The following is a 19,218-nucleotide window of genomic DNA, read 5'->3' on the forward strand; positions in this document are numbered from 1 at the left end:
ATAAAAAAAGACACTTGCATGACACTACTAGAGCCTTTTTATTTATTGTTTTGTAGACTGCAATGAGGCGCTCGGTATCTTCATCGGACCCTACAAGATAAACACGGTACTTTTTTGGCACAACATAAACCCATTAATATTACGAGACAATAAAATATAACTTTAATTAGGGTTAAACATTTGAATTCTTACACTTAAAAACTGAGGGCGCATCTCCGTTGCTGCATCCGACTGCCAGGTTTACATCACCATCATCACCGCAAAGCTCCTCCCTCCCGAACGCAATGGGTTGTGGGCAATATTAGCCGTTAGAGTGTGCATTGATCTGCACTTCGAATTCTAACCGGAAATAGTAGACCATCCGGGTATCTTTGGAATACTTATTTCAACATGCTATGATTTGGGACGTACTAATTCTAGTTTCGCATACTATTTAGGACGGATAGTATGCGAATTGGGACTCAGCAAGAGACTTGCGCAATGCACCTTTAAGGAAAGATGAAACATTTTTTTTTAAGAAGTCTTTTAATTTTAAGTTACGAAATAAAAAAGATAATAGTAAAGAATGTTTCAAGAATCTGGCCTCTGATAAAGGTCAGTAGGTCATGAACCCAGCTGATTTATGTATTGGTCTGTCCAGGTGTCCTCTTGCGCCTTGTGTGAATTATAGGCTGCAATGATTCCAAAGAGAACATTTTCCCTCAAGAACATTCACTCTTCTGCTAAACCATTTGAAGCCTATTAGATTAACTGCCACAATATCTCTGGCTTTGGATTAGCCTGTGACCTAATCTTCAACAGCCATTTTTCACTTCCTCTACCCAGTTCCCTCAAAGGTCAGAAGTCTTCAGCCCAGGGTGGTGCTTGTCCATGGGTGATGGCATCTGATGTAGATCTGCATCATAAATCCCCACTTCTACATGTCTGATTTGCTTAAACCCATGTGCTAATAACAGAACAGAAATGATTCGATTGCTATTAGAATGCAGGTCACGTCTGTATCTGCAGCATATTTGCGCTTGACCGTTTCGGTTTTTGAATAGTTTGACTTATAGTTGAACCACGCTGTCCCACATCTCTTTGTCTGGTACTTAAGCGCTGATGTATTGAAGGAATCCTTGTTAAAATTAGCCCCGAGCAGTTAGATTACCTGCTGTGACACCAAAACACCTCACCTCGAACAACAAAAGAACTTAAAGGAATGCGAGCAATGTGGGTTATGCCACACTTTACAGCCTTTCGGCCTCAATTCCCCATTGTTGTGGAATAAGCAGTGATGAAGTTGAAAGGAACGAAAACAGCCACACATTCATTAAGTTAATGAATAAACCATCACATATTTGTGAAACACATTCACGATCAAGAGGACGACCATAAATAATAAATAGACCTCACTCGGTCGCTCAAAGCAGATGTGGCGTCGTAAAACTGACAGTTGGACTGTGTAAAAATGTTTTTTTGCCTCCAGCGAGGGGGGTTGGGGGGGCTCATGACAGATCACGAGAAACCGCAGCATTGCATTGCCAGATCGCCATGTTTTGGTGGAAATCTAAACATTTACAATGAGAATGTTTTTTTGCTAAGAATGTAAGAGATATAACCGCATGATGTACATCACTGCTTGTTTCTCTGAGGAATTCATTTAAATATTAGCTTTGGGCAAAAACAAATAGGATTGTGGAGAGATAGGCCCCCTGTTGACTGCAGAGATGGGCGGCTCTGCAAAGACACAAATATTTTCGCCGATGGTTTATTTTCCTGTGAGAAAACAAACACTGTGTGGTGTTGCTATGGTGAATGGTCCTGAGTAAAGAGCGCTGGCAGTCGAAGGAATTGGAGTTTTTCATTACTTCAGGGGTGGGAGGACGAGCATGATACTCTTGAACGGATCACTGCGTAAGCTTTTATTGGATACAACAGAAACCCATAAATGAGTCGTAGACGTAAGGATAATAAATAGATAAATATATCTATATATATCTATATATATATATATCCATATACTTAATTTATACCATAAGCTGGTGTAAATGGGCACAGTGGTGATATGGTTTGAACATGCAACCTTTTGGTTACCAGGCTTTTGTCCAATTTTCAATAATATATATATATATATATATATATATTTTTTACACAGACAAGACAATCTGTAATCAAAAGGAACATATCACATAAACAAAATGTCATTATTCCTCCCTGGTTTTACCTCCAAGCCAACGTGCTTTAAAAAATGTATTATAAAAAATATTATATTATATTATATTATATTATATTATATTATATTATATTATATTATATTATATTATTTTATATTATTTTATATTATATTATATTATATTATATTATATTATATTATATTATATTATATTATATTATATTATATTATATTATATTATATTATTTTATATTATATTATATTATATTATATTATATTATATAGCTTTCTGTCCCTCCACTGAAAGCTACGCAACTGACACTTGTTCATAAACAGATCGTAAAATTAATTGAATGAGGTTCATTCTCGTGTTACGCAGCACGTTTGAGCTTCAGCAAGAGCCAATGAGGTTCATTCTCATGTTACGCAGCACGTTTGAGATTCTGCAAGAACCAATGAGGTTAATTCTTGTTACGCGGCACGTTTGAGCTTTTGCAAGAACCAATGAGGTTCATTCTCGTGTTACGCAGCACGCTTGAGCTTCAGCAAGAGCCAATGAGGTTCATTCTCGTGTTACGCAGCACGTTTGAGCTTCAGCAAGAACCAATGAGGTTCATTCTCGTGTTACGCAGCACGTTTGAGCTTCAGCAGGAACCAATGATGTTCATTCTCACGTATCAAGCAGGTTTGGTTGAGCTTCTGTTTATGTTCGCTGATCAATGAGTATATATGAATAAATTAATTTAATTTAATTCCAATAAATTAAATCTGTTCATCATATAATGAGATCGTGTCTCTTTAGAAAATTTGGACTAAACCGCTTAATTCATATGGATTCATACGATCTCTTTATGAACTTTTTGAAGCGTCAAAGTGGCAGTTGCATAGCTGTCAATGTAGGGACAGAAAGATATCAGATTTCATCAAAAAGATCTTAATTTGTTTTGCGAAGATGAACGAAAATCTTACGGGTTTGTAACAACATGAGGGCGAGTAATTAATGACAGACAATTTTTTTGGGGGGACGAACTATTCCTGTAATTCTGAAGTTTTCTGATGTTATTCAATGATAATCTTCCCCTCTGCTGATACGTATCTCTCCCTAATCACATTAAGATACTGAATTTAACAGAGTTCGTATTAGTGAGTAAATAATGACAGAATTTTTATTTTCGGTTGTAATGTCCCTGTAACTTTCAACAAAAATCAGGTGTCACGATAAATAAATGCCAGAATAACATCAGTGTTTGTTTTTATTCACCCTCGTTGTCTAAAATTGACTATTATATTTATTTCTCAGATAGCACATTTATTTTTTTCTGTGGTGAGCTAACAGTCAAATGTCTGTGGTAGAAGGTTTTTTACACTCTTGATGAGACTAGATTTACAGATGTAACTCCTTTACAGAAGTATGCTGACCCATGGCCAAGTGGTCATATTTACTCCCAATTTGGAGAGAGCTAGAGTGAGTCACATCAAAACCCTAGCATAAATGCCTATTCCAAATGTTCTTCCCTATCTCAGGACACTTAACTGAGTTTCTGGGTTTTTTACGGTGTCTTTCACGAACACAATATTCACATTGTCTGTCTCAACAGATTGGCTTTTTAACAGGTTCGGCATGTTTCCACAGCACTTTAGTCATTGAGGAACACACTACAAATACATCACTTGATTACATTAGAGCTCTAAATCTGATAATATCTCCATCTGGAATAAATAAGTGATAAATACATGTGATAAATGTTTGATTTGCCCGGGATAACCTTTAATGGGAGCCAATGCGATGAGAAAAATGAAAGAACTTCCACTTGTTATTCTTCAGAAGGTTTGGTTTTAAGAGATGTTGAATTCCTGCTGTTAACTAGAGTTAGCAGTCAATCATTAGCTTGCTGTATTATCTTTGGGCTTTATTAAGGACATAAAGCATGTACGTGAGTGTCAGTCTTTTGAACTTCCCAATAGAGTGCAGATGTTACTCAGATCTGTATGAATCGACTGGTATCTTCAGAGATAAGATCTACAATTCTCGTAGGCATGCTGTAAAAGACTTGTGTGTAAAAATTGGCTGATGCGATATCTTTTCTCGTATCCAGCATACTTTATTACTGGTAAGAGACAGCTGATTCAGTCAAAAGAGAATGTCAGAGGTTGCGTAGTTTGACAGCAGCAGGCTGTGTTTTCCAGACAATGCATGTCTTTAAACATTTAGTAAAGCTTTTTGATAGAATGATGTCTCCTGGCTCATGCTGCATGGTTTTGTATAATAGTTTCACTGTGATCTCCGCAGAGGCTTTGTGTGCACAAATGCATCAGTGTGAAGGATTGCTGGGATTGTTCTTTGTTTAGGTGTCAGCATGCGTACACTAGATCCTTTTCTATCAACACCTAACTGATAAGTTCTTTTCCACACCGATTGCACTGACAGACCGGATGTGTTGGACTTAAATCAGGGTCAGGAAAGAGGTCAACATTTAAGATATTGAATACCTCCATATGCAAATAAAAAAAAGATAAATCCAATGCACAAGCTTAGGTTCCTATATGTTTAACACCACATATTTGAAGATTGTGTGAGATTTATAATAGATTTGAGTATGAATGTGTTTATGTTGAGTTAATCTTTAAGTGGGTAAGATTAACTCTGACTAAGATTAAGTGAAACAGGAAATGTTATTCCTCTATTTCTAAAACAAAATGAAACACATTTTAATACAATATGATTTGTATGTATTGTGATATTTTTATAATTAATCACATATCACCCCCTCCACCCCAATACAAAAATATATATTTTAAATGTATTATTATTTTCAGTATTAACATATAAAATTGGTTTGTATATTAAATATAATAATATAAATTGGTATTTTGTATAATATTTATTTCGTTGACGTTAATTATGGTGATTTAAATAGCTAAAAACTTTTTTTTTTTTTTTTTGGTTTAAATATAATATGAACGTTTTCATGTTCATTATATAATAACACTCGAATCAGTTCACTATGATCTGACATTGATTTTGGAGTTTCCTTTTGTTTTTCCAGCAGATTCGCATCTGTGTTAGAGCACCCAGCATGGGTTCAGGCTATAAGCAGAGATAAATTGGTTTCTCTGTTTTGATATCATACGTAAATCAGCTTCTTGGCTTAATGAGAACTGTTGAAACTGACACTTGACTGACACAGGGAGATAATAGGGCAGGAGGAGCTTTGAAGCTGTGCTGACGGCTACCTGACGAGCGCCTGTGAGTGAGCTGAGTGACCTTTGACCTCTCAGCCCAAACGCAGGCATAGCTGAGCGTCACCGGGCGACCTGTCACTAGCGACCCTCTCTGGTATTTGCACCCATGAGAACAAACCTAGTTGGACACTGCTAATGGTCTGTTCTAGTTTCTTGCAGGGTTGTCTAGAATAGTTTATTCTGATCAAATAATTTATATATATGAAATAAATATATGAAAATAGTTTGCATAATGGCTGCTAAACTAAATAATAAATCAATAAAAAAGGTCTATTTCTGCTGTAGTTTGTTCAGTGTGACAAAAAATGCAATTTACAAATGCAATTGACTTGCCAGAGCTCTGTAGCGAATTGCTTATATGGTTGTTTTAGCAGTACAGCTTTATGGGCTGATAAATTGAACGCACGCTGTCATCTGCCTCTGACACTCGTGCAGGCAGACAGATTATGAGATGTGTTGAAATTGTTTGACATTACAGTGACACATACAGCTTAGATAGTTCGTGGATTCCCCCACAAACCAGCTGCCGGCTGGCTGACAGTTAACAGCCACATCCCATCAGCGACCTCGGTTATATACGGTCCCTTCATTTTGCCTCTGGAACAACAATTTACTACACGACTGTTTCTGCTGCTTAATTCTCAAGGTGCCTACCTCTTAGATGTTTGAGCGAAATTACAGCCAACTCAATTACAGCAGAGGTTCTGTCTGTCTCTATGTGTCCGTGGACCTCAGCGGTTTGGTGATCACCAGTTTTTGACAAGCAAACATGATTTTAATGACAGCTGGGTTATAATAATTCGATTTCCAGATGCAGGGAAATGGTAAGTGCTTTTTCTTAAGGTTGTCTTCCCCGTGAAGCCCAACACACCACAGCTTGGTGAACCCATCAAAACATGATCTAAAGAGAATAACCCGGAATCGTCCTGTGTGGCTACATCCCCCTCTTAATTAGAATTTTAATGACCTTAATCAGTTGTTCTTGGAAGTATGTGGTTCCCTTATTCTTCCCGGCTCCCATCAAATCCCTCCTAATCACTCCGGCCCAGCCTCTACATGGCTAATGCTTCCTGCATCTTTTATCTCTTAATAAGAAGATAAGACATGAAAATTGATTCATCTCCTTTCACTGTGTGGAGTATTAAGCAGATTATTATTGCTGTGATAATTACTTGGCTGTGCCACTTGCCACTTTTATTCTGCATGGTAAGAGGGTTTTTAATAGGTCAGTACCCGCTTTTTACCTCAGCCAGGCATTAATGAGACTGAGACGAATCCCGAGAGTAATTTAATAAAAGATACTAGAAAATTTATTTGCCAGGTTTTTGTTCAAGAAAAAGCCAACAGCTCTTTCTTCTGTTTTTTTTTTCTTCTGTTTTTTTATCTGTAATTAAACATTGATCTTTGAAGAGGTCATTCAGGAGAAAGAAAAAAGCAAGAACGGCCCAAATTCCTTTTCCACTTTCTCTCTGCTGCACATACCATGGAAGTGATATTGAAAAAAAGAACAAAATCTGTGACCTGTTTTGACACATAAACTATGGTTGCTCAATTATGTGGTGTTTATTTCCATTCCTGTAAACATGCCATCTGTTTTTCTTGTTTTTAGGGGGATCAGTTGTTCCCACAAACCAGATTGAGCATATTTGTATGTCAGTCTGTGAAGTTCATTTGAGTCAAATGTATTGAATGGAGACAGCGTCCACCTTACTCAAAGTCCTGAAATCCCCTTTCAGCGAAGGGGAATGGCAGAACGTGGCTTAATGTTTCATTCATAGCCGATGTGAGTGCAAGTAGGCGACGTCGAGTCCTAAACACCTTGTCCAGAAGCTCCCAGCATCACTCACATTGCAGCAGCTGCCGCTTGTTCACACCGTGCTGTGGCTGAGTGTCTGACCTCCCTAAATCCTGCCCACGCCGCCACATCTGAACAGCGGTCAGAAGAAATCTGGGATAAACCTCCAAGAGCGGTTGATTTGTTAGGTGTGAGAGTAAAGACAGAGACAGCCCATTTCCGTGAGCGATACAGAGCCCCATTCTCTGCTCTCACAGTACGACTGGCCAGCAACGGCACTGGCCTGAATGGCCCTAGCGGGACCACTTTTTATAAAATGAATATGTAATTCAAAATTTTCAACGGTTTCAATGGTTCCATTTTTCTTTCTTTCAATTTTTTTCACTCCTTTGTTTTGTGAGGTTTTCTCTGGTATGCTGACATTAGTCACTGTTCCAGGTCTGTTGCAAAACATGCCAGGTTCATGATGAAATATTTGTGTTGGGACTTTTTTTTTATGTTGAAATGCTCTTGAGTGTGTATCTACGAATGAGAAACATATGGCCCCTAAAACGTAGTCGAAAACAAATGTTCGCTTTCAGCTGTCACTGGGTACCTACTTTTATGGGGTAATAATTTACAAAATAGTGGGAGCTGGGTGCTAATATCTGGCATTTCTTACTAAAATAACTCACCATCGCACCTGAGGCAACAGCGATGGAATTTAGGTGAAGTTGAAGACCACCCAGAGGTAGCTCCCCACCTGTATGAAGGTAGTTTTGCTGGTCAGATCTTAGAGTATAGATCGGAGCCACTTTGTCTAGTCAAACACCTCCTCTGACCCCCGTTTAATCGATCCGGACACAAACCCCACCGTGTTTCCTGCAATCCCATGCCACCTAATTCCATCCAGACAGGCTTGATTGAACGTGCCAAAGCGAGACTCCCGCAAACGGAGACTGCCGTTGATTGCTTCAAAGTGCCGTTGACCCTTGACCTTAAGGGTGAAGTTTTTAGATGCTATTCCAGGAGGCATCTCATTCCCAGATCGGATAGATGAGTCACTTGTCAGTGTAGATGGGTCAGGGCTGAGCGCTTAGGGTTAAGGAAACTCACAGCTGCTCTGCTGTGGCCTTTGATCTGAAAGTGTTGTGTTAAAAGCTGGGCCTCGTCCGGGATCCTCTCTTATTCACACAACAGTAGGAGGTGTGGGACGCCAGGGAGCTTCTTTGAATTTTATTTGCTTTTTATAAGCGCCTGTTTCAGTGTTGCCATCAAGTCTGGGTGACGACATTTCAAAGAAGGCACAAAAATCTGAAAAATATGAGTGATGTTTACGACACTATTTGCAGTTGATGCATATGGTGGTGTTTACTGTCTGCATCTGTGTGGCTGACATCAAAAGAATGAGTATTACTTTGATTTTACGATTTTGGAATTGCCATAAAAGCGCTATTCTTCCAAGCAGCTCGGCTATCAATACAGACTCAGATTATCTGCTCTCATTAGGGTTTCTGGTAAAATGTATCTTTTTTTTTATTTTTTATTTTTTTATTTCTGACTCCCGTTACTGAGAAGGTTTATCCAAAGGAAAGGTCTTAATGCTTAACCAAATGCTTAGGTGTTGATTTTATTGGAAACAGCTGGATTATAAGGACGTGTTGAAAGAAACCAAACATAATATTTCTTTGGTGGTTGTGAAATTCTACTGGATGTATAGCTGAAGTGAATTGCAGTTGAAATATTTGTCCTGCAGGATCTTCACTTCCTTAAGCATTATACCTGTACATTCATCACACCCTATTGTGTCAGTTGTCCTTTCCTCACCCAGAGCTCTGAACTGTTGTGTTTCACACAAACCCATGGATTATATATTATGTGTGCAGATAGCTTTAGTGCATGAGAAGACCTTTGTTACCCCTTAATAGAAAACTTTAAGGCACCTCACAAATATATAGTGAGTAACATGTGTTTGGGAACTCTGCCTAAAACAACACATTCCCAAACTCTGTGGTGCCCCAAGGGTCACGTTAAAGGGACTGTGATGAAGGGGGTAAACCAACGCCTCTGTTCACAGCTTTGTTACCTCACAATGTTCTGTATTTCCTTTTCACCCTCTAGTATTCTTTTTTTCTAAGAACAGTTACAGTGCTTTTCACTAATTTGATCATTTATCATCCTAACACTCAGGAACAGAGACTTTTCACGTGTTGCATTCCAATTCAAAGGGTCCCTACTCACTGAGCAGGGGATATCTGTCAATGTTCACTTCACTTGACAAAAAATAACTTGTTATACCCGCTACTTCTAAATTAAGTGATATAGTAAATGTGTGTTGTTCAATTGAGACTTCTGTCTCTGCCTCTTTTCCGTAGTCTGCTACACTGGCTACTGTACAGTCTTATCTCCTTGATCCGGTGCCTAGAGTGAGAAACTGAGAGCTCTGATCCCGCCTCATGCTTAATTGAGAGAGCTTGGAGGTTCGCTGGCCCTGTCACTTCTGATAACTCAAGCTGGCCAATCTCAGACTCTGAAGTCCTGCCCATCTCTCTTTCTCTACTTCAGGGGGTGTTCTTTGGTGTAGGCACACTCAGTAGGACCCATATATGGTCTTCGACAGCTGGGGTCCAGATGCTCCCTTGCTAAATGTGTACGACAGGTCCTGTCAGTCCTATTTTTGATGGAGGGCAACATCTCTCCATACACATTCAGTCTTCCCTATGGGTACCTTGATACAGGGCAACTGAATTCTATATTTCTTTGTATCACTTAAAAAAACAATCGAGCCCTGATTAGTCCAACTTCATTCTGAATTAGTTAAACAGGTCTTGTTGGGTTGGACTGCATGGACAAATTGACTGCCGCTTCCTACCTGGATCCTCCCTTTCTGATTCTGTGATGCTCATCAGAGGTAGTCTGGCATGGATAATGATTGTTTCAAAAGGACTGGAACTAATGCAGACCAGGTTGATCAGCAATTCATTTCTTGACTAAAAGAGACGTACTTCAAGAACCATCAGAAAGTGATGTTTTTCTCTCTGCTTTATTTCAGACATAAAAGAAATTATCCAAATATTTCAAGGGGGTATTGAAAAGGAAAGCATTCATGCATTTTGATTGAGCAGGTGTTTCTCATTTCTTTTACAATACAGAACATCTGTGGACTAGGTTGAAGCACATTCAAACACCCTCCAAACTAATCCTCCACCAGCCCTCCTTCCCTCCCGCCAAGACCACCACCCTTTCGTTTAATCTTTGTTTTGCCTCTTGAACAGAATCATGATTAAACAATAGCGTGTGATGCATGGAATTAAAAAAGATAACAGATTTCGGACACATTGAGGTCTTATGGAAACATTGAGCAGTTTAGAAACAATGACGCCCATCGTTATGAACCTCTCAGTGGAAAAGCTCTACAAAGACTTTGATATGATAGGGTGGAGGCCCTGATCTGTTTCCTTTGAAGGATTTGTTATTTTGCAGTGCCCTCTCACATTTTAATGAAGTTTTTCAATGTGCTACAAAGAAGTAAATCCTGCTTTGGCGGTCTGTCTGACCATGTCCATTGGGATTAGATATAGTGCATCGCTAAACATTTGAAAGAGAGAAAAAACTCTCTAATGCATTTCATTCAGTTTAGGGTTGCAATAGTTCAAAGTGTTGGGTTTATAGATTTGCGTGTTCCTCTAAATGCCTTAATTTATCCCTTCTTGGAATTATTTTTATGGTTTTGATTCAAACCACACCATTCACCAATCTCAATTGCTTGCCTTATTGTTATTCGATTTGAATCACGCTACTGTCCTTCCTGTTCACTGTCTGCTACAATGCTTTCTGATTGGCCTGTCCATCTCACTGTAAGAGGGATCAAAGGATGAAGGCTTGAGAATGGCCTTCAGTGAGACTGGTTCTCTAGTTTCACTCTGTAAAGTGACAAATTCATCATTATCCATCACATACATTATTTCCCAACCATAGTAATATTTATGCAGTGTAGGGGACTGCTGTAATACTAAAATATTAACACGTCACCACGTCTAAGTTATTCTTTTGATGGTGATTAGGAGCAGGTGTCGGGGAGCAACTTGACAAAACGGAGAGCCTAACACTGTAGCTCTGAGTACATGATGGAAGCCTGTTAAAGTGATTTATGGGCTGGAGACCCCTATGTTTGCATAATAGACTGAACAGGATAAATGAACCAGAGATGATTTCCACGTGAAAGAAGGCAGAGCCTACCTATTACATAATCACCATCGACCAAAGGTAGTACGAAGGTAGTATTCTTCGTAGAATACTTCGTAGTATTCACGGCCTACTATTTAACGTACAACTAGTTCACATAGTCTTGATTAGTATGTGGGTGGGTTAGTTGAACTTTTCAAGACTACAAAAAGGAACCTTGATAACGATAGACTGTTTTGGCAGACAGGCTATTAAAACGCAGCAACCAGGAGTTTATCTGAGAGGTTATTATCGGTGGACTTTAAAAGCTGGGGCTTATTACAATTCATCAGCTGACAAACCCGCCCACCCCCTCCCTTCTGAAAGCCCTGAATCTGATTTATTAATTGCTAGATAGGCCTTGTGCAAACATCGAGTGGCTCTGTGTAAACAGCTTTAAATTAATAACAGACTATATGTCCATTCAAACCCTGCTATTACAAGCCCCTCGCCTCTCATTGCGTTTCAGCATCCTCTTGACTGAAACACTAGATTGCCGATGCAAAACTCTTGTCAGAACTGTCCTGGTGAAATTTCACATATCCTGCTCTGTTTACAGCAGCCATTGTGTGGTACGCTTGCATGTCAGGTGAGAGCACAACAACCTTTTTTTTGTGCAACAAGCAGTGATATTAATGTCATGCAAATGTCAACAAAAGGGAATGTTCGTCAATTCCATTGTGTAATCCCATCATTCAAATAAAGCCCTGACATTCCCTCAAAGGAAGTTAGTGAAAGTTGATGTTCAAAGCACTTGATCGTGTCATATACATGCCGATCTCTTGAATTTGCCTGTCACTTCCTTTTCGCCCAATTCCTAGCTGTGGTTTTGAAGCCCAGAGAGACGCTCATCAAAACCAGTCTCCATCCACTGGCAATGTGTCCGGCAGCTGTCACAGGGGCTTTTCCAATTCTTCCTCTGTCAATTCCAGCTTTATGAAAACCTCCCGTTCTGGTCTGTAAGACAATCATGCAGCCGATCAGCGATTTGTTACGTCTGATGAGTTCCCCAGTGGTAGAACATTCCTAATCGTCAGTTCTCAAATACAAAGCAGGCGCTGAACCCTGTTGCGTGAGCTCTAAACAAGTGTGGAAAAAAAAACAATGTCAGGATCATATAATGATTCTGTAAGCTTGTGCTCCTTTATTATTGAGGCAACATATTATTGTGCTTGTTTGAGTAATCGCTGAATGCTTTTTGCTTGTTTGGGTGGCAAAGACTTGGGTTGGCTCTGAATACTCGTAGAGTGTATTTAGACTTTGGATGTTGAACTGAAGGCACCTTCCTATTATAAATGGATGTATTTACCTTTAGCACTGTTCTAATGAGCAGGAGGAGAGCCCAGAGATGTGCTGACGTCAGCTCTAATTTGAACAGCATGGAAGGTAGGGAAAGCAGCCACACGCTCCTAAAGGGAGTTCAGTGAAAGTCTCAACAGGAGTTCAGTTCAGCGTGAGGAGCAGGAAACTCAAGTAAGCTAAGAAGTTGTTTTGCACTCCACTTCTCAGATTTAACTTTACATCAATTGTACATCTTCAGATAAATCCCCAGTTGCGCCATCAAAGCAATATTTGTGACGAAAAAATTCAATCGGACGCTCCACTTCTACTCCTTACTCAAAGACAAATAAAGCTTTTGTGCAGTGAAGGCATGGAAATTTCCATTTGGGACAATTAGCTGTGCTAATGAGGCTCTCCATTTGTTTGCTACCATGTTTGCATAATTTACAGGTCATTAATACAGTACTATGTGCATCAGATTGTGCAGCAAATGTGGCTCTTTGATGATAGTATCTTGATACTAGTCTTGCCACTTTGGCTTGTTTGGAATGGAAATTTTAAATTATCATGTTTCAAAAACTTGTTTTCCTGGAAGAGTTGTAGTCAACATATTGGTTAGTTTACAGTTGTGTACATCTTGCTCCATATCAACCAATCTGGATGCAGGCTTGTAAATACAATATCCTCAATGTGGTTACTGAACTTATCCGCCTTGTTCGTAGAGTTTATGGTCTCGGCGCGCATTCGTAATTTCCAGACCGCTCACAGTGCTGTATGCCAAATAGACAGTCCTTTCCTGCCAGTTCATCACATCCTTCCGGCATTACAAAAGCATGGCATTGGAGGTTTCAATGAACGTACTAGCATAGGAAAATATCCAGGAAGGAGAAGTCGTCAACTGATGTGATTCATGTGCTAGACCTCCGTGTCTGCCTGCCTCTCCAGGCTCCAATTTGCTAAGAAACACTGTACTTCCGTTACTCTTTCACACTGAAATCAGACCAAACATAGCTTGTTTTATCAACAGACTCCTTCAGATTGACAGACTCTGCCTTGCAACATTGTGTACTGAAAGGACTAATGTATTCCTTTAATGAGCCTTGACTAGCGTGCTCCCATACTCCCAGGTGCTTATAGAGCACTTCGTTTGGATTGGACAGCTTGTTTTGCTACTCAGTTTTCTGCCCCCTGGGGTGACTGCCACGAGCCGAGGAACGGTGCCAGACCTCTGCCAGGTAGTCCTCTGAGAGAAGAGATCGAGACTTGGCGTCTGAGCCTTTCTGAAAAACAAGGGTTGGGAGAGGCTGGCATAATCTCTTCACTTCTGTCAAATTTATAAAGATTACTTGAGTAAATCTAATCCAGGACCTCTGTGCCGTTAGTGGAGACCAGGGCAGGGTGCCAAGGTACATACTACACCACAGGCTGTTGCTCTATTGGCCACCCACTATCATGTCAAGGGCTCCTGCAGATATCTCCTTGTAATCCAGTGCTCTAAAGTCTACACAAATCCCTACAGCCTCATCCAATTCTTTTGGATCAAAGTGCTTAAAGACCAGCAATCCACCATCTCCCAATTTTTTTTTCCATCGCCCTCCCTTTTGTATTAAATAAGTTTTTATTTCATTTTTTATTTTTACATGTACATTATTATCAGAGAGGTGGAGTGGTAGTTATTGCATGTGTTTGAACTAGTGTTGTATTAGTCTGTACTAATACCAGTGATATTTCACAATATTCAATATCATATGCAAAAATTTATTTGCTGTTGACCACACCTTTTAACTTAAATTGAAATATGAATGTAAATTAATAATTATAATTAATATAAAATAAATTACATAAACATAATAGCAGTCTTCTTTCAGCTATAATACTGTATAATGTGTATTATATTTTTATATACTTATTTTTTGTTAGTTTACTTAATTATCCATATTGTGGAAAATTGTCTATGGCTTCACCATACAAAAGGGTACAAACAATATACATAAAAACAATCAACAATCATTTGTATTTACAATTTTAAAAGCATAGACACAAAAATAAATATCACAAGGTCATGTTTTTTATTTTTATTTATTCTATAAAAAAAAATATAGACCATTTAAATTATGTTGTTACTCAAACCAAAGTGATTTAACCTGATCAGATACAACCTTTGTTGAGCTTTCTTGCTAATGCTCTCTATAAAACTAAGTTTAGCATCTATGTATGTCCCCAAATACTTAAAATTACAAACAATTTCACTTGGATTTCCACCAAATATTACAGGTTAAATTTCCAATGCATTCCGCTTATCTTCAGTAAATACTGAATTATTTCAAGTTAACAATGCATCATCTGTACCTCTAGCTTGTTTTATGTGAATTGCATTTTTTTGCAGTATTTTTGCTGCTGTATCTATGAATTAATTATGGGCGTAAACAGAGTTTTCTTTTTTAATGATCAACATTAAGAAAAAAATAATATATCCTTTTGATTTCAGATCTGTTAGTGTTCTGGCACCAAATAGCTGCACTGGAGAATAGTAGCCTATTATAAAATATTATGAACAATTTTTGGGTCAAATAATAGCTGCTCCTGTAATTGAATGTTTTGTTTCATATTTTCCCCGCAGCATTTTGAATGGTATTGAGAATTCTTGCATTTGACATCAATATTACCTCCCTACCTCTCATGCACCCCTCTCCTCACCTGTTAATCGCATGCGTGTCTCTGGGTCAATGCGTATTCAAATGTGCTGTCAGCATAAATCTTTCGGGACCATAGGCACAGATGCCATTGAATTTCTATTCAGAATTTTGATTGTGAGTGAGCCAAGTGGCCGCAGGGGAAGACTTGCAGATGTGTGTGCGCCTTCTCCCTGCAACTGTTCTGCCTTCTTCCAATCTCCAGCTTCCCACCTGCAACATCCCATTCCGTAATATCCCTACTTACACTTGGTGTGAAGCCAATCCAGTGATGTGGACACGTATGAGGTGCAATTCATTACCTGACCTTGAACAAACAATTGATCTTTTTAAGGCCTAATAGTGTGACCATAGACAACTGCCCAGGGGTGAGTTTCCCAAAGCCAACCATGGTCGCAAGTTCCATCGTTACCAATAGAGTTCAACAGAACTAGCGGCCATAGTTGTCTAACATTGCTTTCGGGGAAACGCACCCCTGATCAGGCAACTTTAATCGGCTTCCGGCAGCTTGATTACCTGACGTATTTTAATTAAGCCGCCTGCTGGATTGGGCAAATGTAATAGCTCACAGATGTTGCATGGGCCCCAGTTGACACCAAAGACTGTCCCTTCTTTGAAAGGAGAGCAAACATATGGTGAGGAGCTTCAATTATATGAAGATATACACTGTCAGTACAAGCCCCCTATTGACAATCAGCAGTTTTCCAAAGGGGAACAGGGACTCATTTCAAGGCTATAAAAAAGATGTAATCATAAAGTCATGGTACTCTTCTAGTGCTTTTGATGTGCTGGCAAGTCGAAAGTCGATTTTGACACATCAGAGGCAATGTAGGAGGTGTTTTCAGTGCCACAAGGCAGCCATGTTGTTAATGTTGTTGAAAACAAACTCGACTGAAATATGGCTTCTCGTCAGAGTCTGAGTAAAAGCAGAAAGACTTTCCTGTGTTTCTTTGTGTTTTGGAACTATAACTCACACAGGACATTTTGACTAGCTGAACATAAAGTTCTGTGTGGGATGCTTTTTAATATGCTGTGGTGCCAAATTACAAAGGATGAGCCATAGTGCTATGATTTATTTCACCTTACGCTCTGTCCAGTTCAAACCATGTCCAAAAAAGGAGACGGTTATAAAACATATTTTACTATTGGTCATGGCTTTCCCATCATCCTCTAGGTTTTTCAATAATCTTACTGTCAGGTGCTTCTTTCCCAGCTGAAAGGCTGATGCTTCACTTGTCTCAGCCAATTTATTAAGATCATACAAGAATAAAAAAAACAAAAAACAAAAAACTGTAGAAGCTCCTCAGAGAGCCTGTTAGCAAAGACCACTGGTCATGGTTCAGAGCTTTAGAGAGCTCCAGCTAAAGTCCTTATGCTAAACCTCCGAAGAACCCCGCCAATTACAATGATTCCATCCGGACATCATGGGGTCGTATACTTCAGAATGTCAAAGCGTATTAGCAGAACTAGATATCTGCATTTCTTTACCTTTTTTAAGCTAGTCAGTCTCTCTAATTCACAGAAGAAGCCAAGGCAGTTGTAGAAGCCTACTGCTATTCTCATATAAAGTCTTTCAGATTTTCCAGTCATCTTGGTCTCAGATTGGTCTTTTGTTCAACAATCTTCAATGACTGTGTCTCTGGCAAAGTTCAAGAGCATATGATGGCGTTTCCCTTAACATTACGGAGCAATGTGATCTGGAAAATTGGGTGAACTATATTGTTACTTTAGTAAAACAAATTAGTTTATCAGTGTGGAATTACTTGCGAGTCCTGTAGCCCAAGGGTTGAGAAGAGTCTGTGAATGAGGTCTTAAAAATGGAGATGATTGGCAAATTGCTGATCTAGAGTGGCTAGGCTTGTTTCCACTCATAACGAGCAGTAATGGAACTCATTCCTACCCCTGGTGTCTAATTGGCAGATCCCGAAGCATCCCGTTACACTGGGTACACATAGCGTGCACGATTGCAAATCCTCAGTCTTATTGTAATGACTAATCTTTGGTTCTAATTTGGCAGCGGCAAGCTTAGTGAGGATAATTGTTGATGAAATGTTATTTTGAACAGAAAGCTGTACATAACCCTCAGCCACTTAGCTGAGCTAAAAGGGGATTTTACAAACAATAGTTAAACAAAAGAACACAAGGTTTGAGATCTGAAACTTTTCCCAACAAAACAAAAGTGAGTGAAACAGCTTGAGTATGGACGTGTAATGTAATAATTTAATATTTGTTTTTGTTAATGACAATTAAAAATGTCATTGATAAAGAAAAAATCGAATACTATTTTTTTTTAGAAAACGTTCGGATTTAATTACTCAAAAAAATGTGAGGTTACCCATTTTAATAATTGTTTTCAAAAAGTTTTTAAATATATTTTTCAAGGTAAATTTCTGCATGTTGGTTGCACCACATTACTTTTTTGGCAGATACATGTTTTTGTGTCAACAAACAGTGAAGATTTTTTTGTTTTATTATCCCAAGAAATAAGCATACGTTTTCTTTCTTCATTGTGGTATCAGAACGGTTGTATCATCCTGACATTTTTGACTTTATGCAACTAATAATAAATTGTATTCAGAAATTAAAAACATGCTAATTATTATAGACTGCAATTAAGTCATTGCATGTATAAATTTGATTTTAAATGTATTTTTGAATACTTTTGAATTAATTTGACTAAAGTTGAAAAATTATGTTAATTCTTTCCTCACCATTAATGTAATTTTCCGTCATTTATGACACAATGCTTTCCCGGCATTGACGAAAATTTCCGGCAATCCATGTTTTCACTGTTATATGGTAGGGGGCGCTATTATGCATCTTCTGGAAGAGAAGAGCTCAAAACCCAGGTGAAGAAGGCGATTGAAGCATTGCTCATGCACATGTAAAATAATGCGATCATTAAACATTAAACAGCATATAAATCAAAACTGCCTGACGTTACTGAATGAAATGTCAATCCTGGAAGAGGTAATGACTGTGAAGCTTTTTTGATATATTGCATGTTCTTTTATACAAAAATATTCTGGGGCTATGAACGTTTTTTGAAAATGATAAAAAATGCTGGCGGGGAAAGAAAAGGGAGGGAGTAGCTATCATGTCATTCAAAGTGCATCACTTCCTGTCAGTTGACATAATTTCCTCAAACTGCTCCATCTCTGCGTGTGGGACGGGGTCCTGTGGGAAGGTGTTGGAGAGGTCAGGATGAGAAGCTCTGTTGGGACACCAGTACTGATGAGAACCAGGTGGCTTCAGACAAACATTTTCATCCTGCATGTCAAGGCCACCAGGGCACTCACACACAGGGCACTGGGTGCACATCTGGGAAATAAACTAGAGCAGGATGGGGCATTTTCAGTGTGTCTTACTTCTGCATTTAGAGACGAGACGTCTTGTGCTAGATCTTTAGCGAATGTGCTTTTCAGGATATTCGTATTGTCAGCAGATCTCATTTCTCATGAGCTGCATGAAACTTTAATGTCTGCTCAATATCTAATTCTAAGTTAATCATATAGAGGGTAGGGAGTCTTGCCACATGCAGTTGTTGCTGATCTGTTGGCACGAAACGATACTCAAATAACTGCATGGAAGCTCACATTGTTTTTGCTTTTTCTTTCTGGAGCCAAAAAAGGAATGTGCCTCCTAAATCTGGGTAATATGGACCTTTAGAGCAGCAGCAAAGATGGAAAATAATGCTGTAGACTAATACCACAGCAGTTAATTAAGCAAATGTGCTTGTGCGATACAGCCAAAGGTCTGCTGAAGCTATATGTTTAATGTTATACAGACCCAACGTGCCTCACAAAGCATGTTCACAAAGGGCTTATTTGGTTTGGTAAGTGTTAAAT

The 19,218-nt window shown here is 38.9% G+C and overlaps 1 protein-coding gene across 1 annotated transcript in view; it reads left to right on the forward strand.

Moving 5' to 3' along the window:
* The window catches only part of LOC308700472 (uncharacterized protein), a gene marked incomplete at its 3' end in the record, with an annotated part of 106,356 nt that overhangs the window by 47,525 nt on the left and 39,613 nt on the right, over positions 1-19,218 (forward strand). The window lies entirely within an intron of this gene.

Source organism: Scardinius erythrophthalmus (genome assembly GCF_964197995.2).
Source record: "Scardinius erythrophthalmus genome assembly, chromosome: 13".
Lineage (NCBI taxonomy): Eukaryota > Metazoa > Chordata > Actinopteri > Cypriniformes > Leuciscidae > Scardinius > Scardinius erythrophthalmus.